Source organism: Trichechus manatus, unplaced genomic scaffold (assembly GCF_000243295.1).
Source record: "Trichechus manatus latirostris isolate Lorelei unplaced genomic scaffold, TriManLat1.0 scaffold00027, whole genome shotgun sequence".
NCBI lineage: Eukaryota > Metazoa > Chordata > Mammalia > Sirenia > Trichechidae > Trichechus > Trichechus manatus.
Genome location: NW_004443963.1, coordinates 15567828 through 15573988, shown reverse-complemented (window position 1 = coordinate 15573988; position 6161 = coordinate 15567828).

Below are 6161 nucleotides of genomic sequence, written 5' to 3'. Positions count from 1 at the left end.
AGCCTTGCTTTTAGACCAGAAATAACCCCGGTAAACAAATTCTCTCATTTATAGTGATGTTTTACCTAGCATATACTATCTCATATAGTCCTCACAACAGTCTTCCAAGGTAGGTAGGTAGTACTAATAGTTTGTTTGGCAGAAAAGGAAACTGAGGCCCAGGAGGGCCCGAGAGGTACAGCTGAAGCCCTTAAGGCAAAGACTCCACTTGCCCACCAGCTACCACTACTCCCATCCTCCCTGCTAACAGAGTCTCAGCTTCATTTAGGGCAGCAATGTACCCAGACCCAGGTGAAATATGAGTTTTCCCAGTCTGCTTTGCAGTTGGGGTTCCAAGGCCACACAGTTCAGGTCAACGAGACATAAGTGTACATCAGCCTGAAAGATGGCTCTGTGAACGTTTTTGTTTCCTTCCATAAAAAATGACAGAGCCAGCTGGCACTGCCCTTTGTCCGGTCCCCTTTCCTGCTTTGAATACTGATGGGATGTCTGGAGCTGCAGCAGCATCTTGTGACCTTGAAGCTACAAGCATGAAGATACAAGCCAGCATGCTTAGAATAGAAGAGCAGAAAGACAGAAGGAGTCTGGGTCCCTGACAGCATCGGTTGGCAGCCGAACTAATGACAACAGCTGCCTTGTTATGGGAACAAAGGAAAAATGAAACCACCTATTTGTTTACTCCGTCCTTGTTCAGGCCTTCTGTTACTATTAGCTGACAGCTTTCCTAACTGAGGCAGTAGGACTCCTAGCCAAGTGCTCTTTATACCATATCACTGTCCACAGCAATCACTGGACATGGGGTGAGTCACTTGTTTCTGCTCTGCAAATTGGCTGAGACCTGGAGGCCCCTCAGATAGGAGAGAGAAACCTCTAGGGAAGTCCTGTTTTGAAACAGGAAGAGCTGTTGGTTGTGGGTGGGAGCTGACAACTGGGTGATGCTCACTCATTCAACAACAACTGCTCCCCGGTGCCCATCTAGTGCCAGGCCTGGGCTAGGCATCAGGGCTCGGATGCATCAGACTCTGCCGTTCTTGCAATGAAATCATTGCCTGGTGGATGAGGGACGTGCTGCCAAGCAAGGCCACTTCGTCCGGGGTTCTCTGTGTTGGAGTCCGGCTGCTCCTTGTTCCCACTTCTAAACTACAGACGTGGGGGTCCTCTAGGCTCTTCCCACCATCCCCACCCCCAGCATTCAGTGGTCACCAAGCCTGGACAATTCAGCTCCCAATATTTGTTAACTTCATTCCCTTCACTAGCCCGCTGCCACCCCCTGGGCTAGGCCTTGGGCTCTCTCCCCTGGACAGTAGCTTAGGCCTCCTTGTTGGCCTCCCTGCCTCCACTATCTCTGCCTGTAGTCCATCCTCCACCTGGCAGATCTTTGTCACTTACAGACATAACTGTGCCACTCAGATGCTGTAATATACTCCTGTTGCCTTCAAACATGCTAATCCAACCATTGATTCATCCAGTCATTCAATCATGCAACAAATCGTTATTGGGACTATGTGCCAAACGCAGGGTTTGAGGGGTGAGCCAGGTGAGGTCCTGCCCTCACAGGCCTCACAGTCCAGTGAGGAGGCTGCAGAGTCAGCAGAGAAGCCAGTGAGCAGTGCCGTCTGCTTGGATGTTTCCAGAGCATCTCAAACCCACACACCCACCCAGCCTTAATCACACAGTAAATGTACCCAGCCTCTCAAACCAACAATCTGGAAGTAATTCTAAATACCTTCTACTTCTCCCTTTTCACTTCCAACCCATCCCCAAATATCTCCCCAGCTGTTCCCTTCCCTTCAGTGCCACCACTCCCACTCTTGTCCATGCTGGCATCGTTTCCTGGATTCCTGCACTGGCCTCCTGTCATAGTCAGCTATTGCTACAATAATGCTGTGTAATGAAACCAAAAACCAAAACCAAACTGTCTTAGTCATCTAGTGCTGCGATAACAGAAATACCACAAGCGGATGGCTTTAACAAAGAGAAGTTTATTCTCTCACAGTCCAGTAAGCTAGAAGTCTGAATTCAGGGCGCTGGCTCCAGGGGAAGCCTTTCTCTCTCCGTCAACTCTGGAGGAAGGTCCTTGTCATCAGTCTTCCCTTGGTCTGGGAACATCTCAGCCCAGGAAACTCAGGTCCAAAGGAAGCAATGTGCCCTCGGCACTGCTTTCTTGGTGGTATGAGGTCCTTATGTCTCTCTGCTTTCTTCTCTCTTATATTTCAAAAGAGACTGGCTTAAGATACTATCTAATCTTGTAGATCTCATCAACATAACTGCCGCTAATCCATCTCATTAACGTCATAGTGATAAGATATATAACACAGAGGAAAATCACATCAGATGACAAAATGGTGGACAATCACACCGTAGTGGGAATCATGACCTAGCCAAGTTGACAGATATTTTTTGGGGACACAATTCAATCCATGACACCAACCTTCGAGTTGATCCCAACTCATGGCGACACTATGCGTGACAGAATAGAACTGCTCCGTAGGTTTTTAATGTCTGTAATCTTTATAGAAGCAGATTGCAGGTCTTTCTTCTAGGGTGCCACTTGGTAGGTTTGAACTGTCAACCTTCAGGTTAGTAGTCAATCACAAACCATTTGCCCTATAATCCCCATATTCAGAGGCAAAGAGCAGCAGGTCTTTATTCTCACATCCCTGGGGCTGCAGGTTGGCAGGGGTTCAGCTGATCCAGGCAGGGCTGGGCTGGGTGGCTCTGCTTCAGCTTGGGGTCAGGTGGGCTAGGCTCTGACTGAAGGTTCTGTCCAGGTCTGCTCCACGTGCCTCTCATCCTCCTTGGACCAGGGTGATCTGGGGCATACTCTTCTCATGGTGGATCACAGGAGCGCAAGAGGCCAGACCATCCTGTGCAAGCACATGGAGGGCCTCTATTCCCATCCCACATGAGCCAACAACAATGGGGCAAGAAAGTAAACTCTTCCCACTGGGGCAGGGACTGGGATATTTGCTGAATAATAATAATTCAAACTCTCACACCTCCTAACTGTTCTCGTTCCACTCCTGTCCTCTGCCATGGTTATCTCCACAGAGCAGCTAGAGTGATCCCGTTAAAGCACAAATCAGATGAAATCACTCAAAGCTATCTTAGGACATTTAGAATGAAACCCCCTACCTTACATACAAAAGAGTCAGCTTGATGTTGCTGCAACCTACCTTCAGAACTCATCTTGTACCATTCTTCCTTTCCCTTGCAAAGCCCTAGCTGCAAGAGCTGCTTCCAGTATTTTTCATTGAATTCCAAGCCCTTTTCTACCTCAGGGCCTTTGCTCAAACTGTTCTTGCGACCTAGAACACTTATGATCCTGAGGGTTCCTCCACATCACCCCACATCCAATTTCAGTCACCTCCCCCTGCCTGCCTCTCTCTCTCTGTGCCTCTGTAGAGGAACAGTCCTTGTCACTGTTTATAATTAAGCATTTATTGAATAGGTTTATTTGTTTAACAAGTGCTTCCTTTTTAGACTGTAAGCTCCATGAGAGCAAGAGACCTGTCTGTTTTGTTCCACAGTTTAATACCCCAAGACTCTAGCAAGTGCCTGACAATTATAGATGTGAGTAAATGTTGTTTGTTCAAGTGAATAAACAGATGAAAGAATAGCCTTTAACGGAGAGAGAGAACCATCCCAGCGTCCCAGCTGAGCCCAGCCTTCCAGCCATCCCCACTAAAGTGCCAGCCATAAGAGTGAGCCATCTTCGATGTTCTGGCCCAGCCAAGCCCCCAGACGACTGCAGCCCCAGCCAAAAACATATGGAACAGAAGAACTGCCCAGCTGAGCCCAACCAACCCACAGACTCGTGAGACAGAATAAAATGGCCGTTGCTTTAAGTCACTACATTTTGGAGTGGTTTGTTCCACAGCCACAGATACTGAAACAATGACTTTTCTGGAGCTAGAATGCTTGCTGTCTATCCCGTTGATGTCTTGCCTCTCTTTCCTACTGTCTATACTCTCCACTTCAGGGAAATATTGACCTCTGGGGACGTCTGACTCTATTCAGGCCCAAGGGAATCAAGGCATAGTAAGTCTTAGGGAGGTAGAGGCAGGTCTAGGATGGCTCTAGAAGACTTCTGAAGAGGGTCTCCAGGAAGGAGAAATGAGTAGTTATCTGTATAATCCAAAATTCAGTTCAGTCCAAATCCAGTGGACTAACCATCTATCCTGTGCCAAGCTGTACCAGGAGCTGAAAGTGCAGAGAAGGCTGAGACAGAGCCCTCTACTCACCAAGGGCTCAGAGGCCAGTGGGAGAAACAGACGTGTAAATAAACAGCTGCCATGCAGCCTGGCCCACATATCACAGAAGTAGGTTCAATACAGAAAAGTAGACACTTTCTTCCAGTCTCAAAGTGCCTGGGTAGAGATGTTTCCACTCCCTCCCTCTTGATGAAAAGCAGCTCATGACAACAAGGAGAACAAGAAACAGAAACTCTTGTTACTCTTGTTTTCAAAGAAATGAAGAGACACCTGTAACCCCAGACCACAAAACAGGAGGACCGAGAGCAGATGGAGTTGGTAAATGATTTAACACAGCCCAGGAGAGGAAAACCAAGTGACTGCTGTTAGGTGGTGGGGCATGGTGGGAGGCTTGGGGAAAGAAGAGATATAAATCAATAGGCCTTGTAGAACCCCAGAGAGGCTCAGAATTACGGGATCCAGACATCGCAGATGGCGAGACAGGAGTCTGAGAATGGGGGATGTTTGGAAGTCAGTTTAGGAGCAGTTAGACCCCCAGATCCTCTCCCCAGAATTATGCAGCCAGACAACCTCCCTTCCCTAACCTGGGCAGGAGAAATTGAACCAGAGCACTCTGGCAAGGAACCAGGTAGAGAGGGGTGGGGGTGAGGCACCAAACTGATTATTGGGGATGTGGTAGATGTGATTATGTTTAACAAATACTCCCTCCACCCTCCCACCTCCATGACAGAAGGGCACTTCCCCACTCCACTAATGCTGGCTTGGCCATGTGACTAGGTTTGGCCAATGGATGCTAGCATATGCACCATAAGGAAAGACTTGAATGTGCTTGCTCTCTTGTGCCACCAAAAGAACATGTCCTCGAGAGCTTGTTGGTTCCATGAATATGAGGCACATGGAACAGAGCTGTCCAGCTGACCCACAGACCTGAAGCTTCAAGTAGATCTGCTTGGCCCAGCCCAGCCTCCATCAACCATCCCAGCTATTATGGACTAAATTATGTCCTGTCAAAATATGTGTTGTAAATCCTAACCTCTATGCCTGTATTTATAATCCCATTTGGGAATGGGTTGTCTTTGTTATGTTAATGAAGCAGGATTAGTGTAGGGTGTATCTTGAGTCAATGAATTTTGAGATAAAAAAGAGATTAAACAAGCAAGCAGAGATGGGGAAGAGAGATGCCAAGCCACATGAAGATTGCCCAGGAGTTTAGACAAGGACCTTCCTCCAGAGCCAACAGACAGAGAAAGCCTTCCCTGAGAGCTAGCACTCTGAATTTGGGCATCTGGTCTCCTAAACTGTGAGAAAATAAATTTCTGTTTGTTAAAGCCACCTATTTGTGGTATTTCTGTTATAGCAGCAATAGATAGCTAAGACACCAGTTGAACCAAAGATGTGTGAGTGAAATGAATGCTTACTGTGTGCTATGTAGACTTTTGTAGTTGTTTGTTACACAGAACTATCTGACTGATCCAGGTGGGTTAAGCAAAAGTCTGGATACTGAACAGAGATCCCAGCCCCCTTCCCTAACCCAGTTCAGGAGTGCTAGCACCCAGGCATACACTCACCTCAGACAGGAAACTAGAGGATCTGACCACCTCAGCGAGAAGGCTTATAGGTACTGACATTTGGTGTCCTTGACAAATGATACAGCTGTTCCTACAGAGATGTCACCATTGTGCAAGTCCTGCTCTCCTGCATGGAGCTTCCAATCAGCAGACTTTAATGTCTCATTTTGAAATAGGAGTCAATAACGAAGTATGATTAGACAGTTGAGGAAAGTTCTAACATGAAAGAGACGCAATCAAACAAACAAACAAAAAGCTGCAAAAATAGAGACAATGCAGTGAGAAGAAACCCTTAAAGAAACAATCATTGCTATCCTCAAAGAGATAAGGAAACATATTATATCCACAGATAAGTATGGGATGCCAAGGCAAAGGAGAA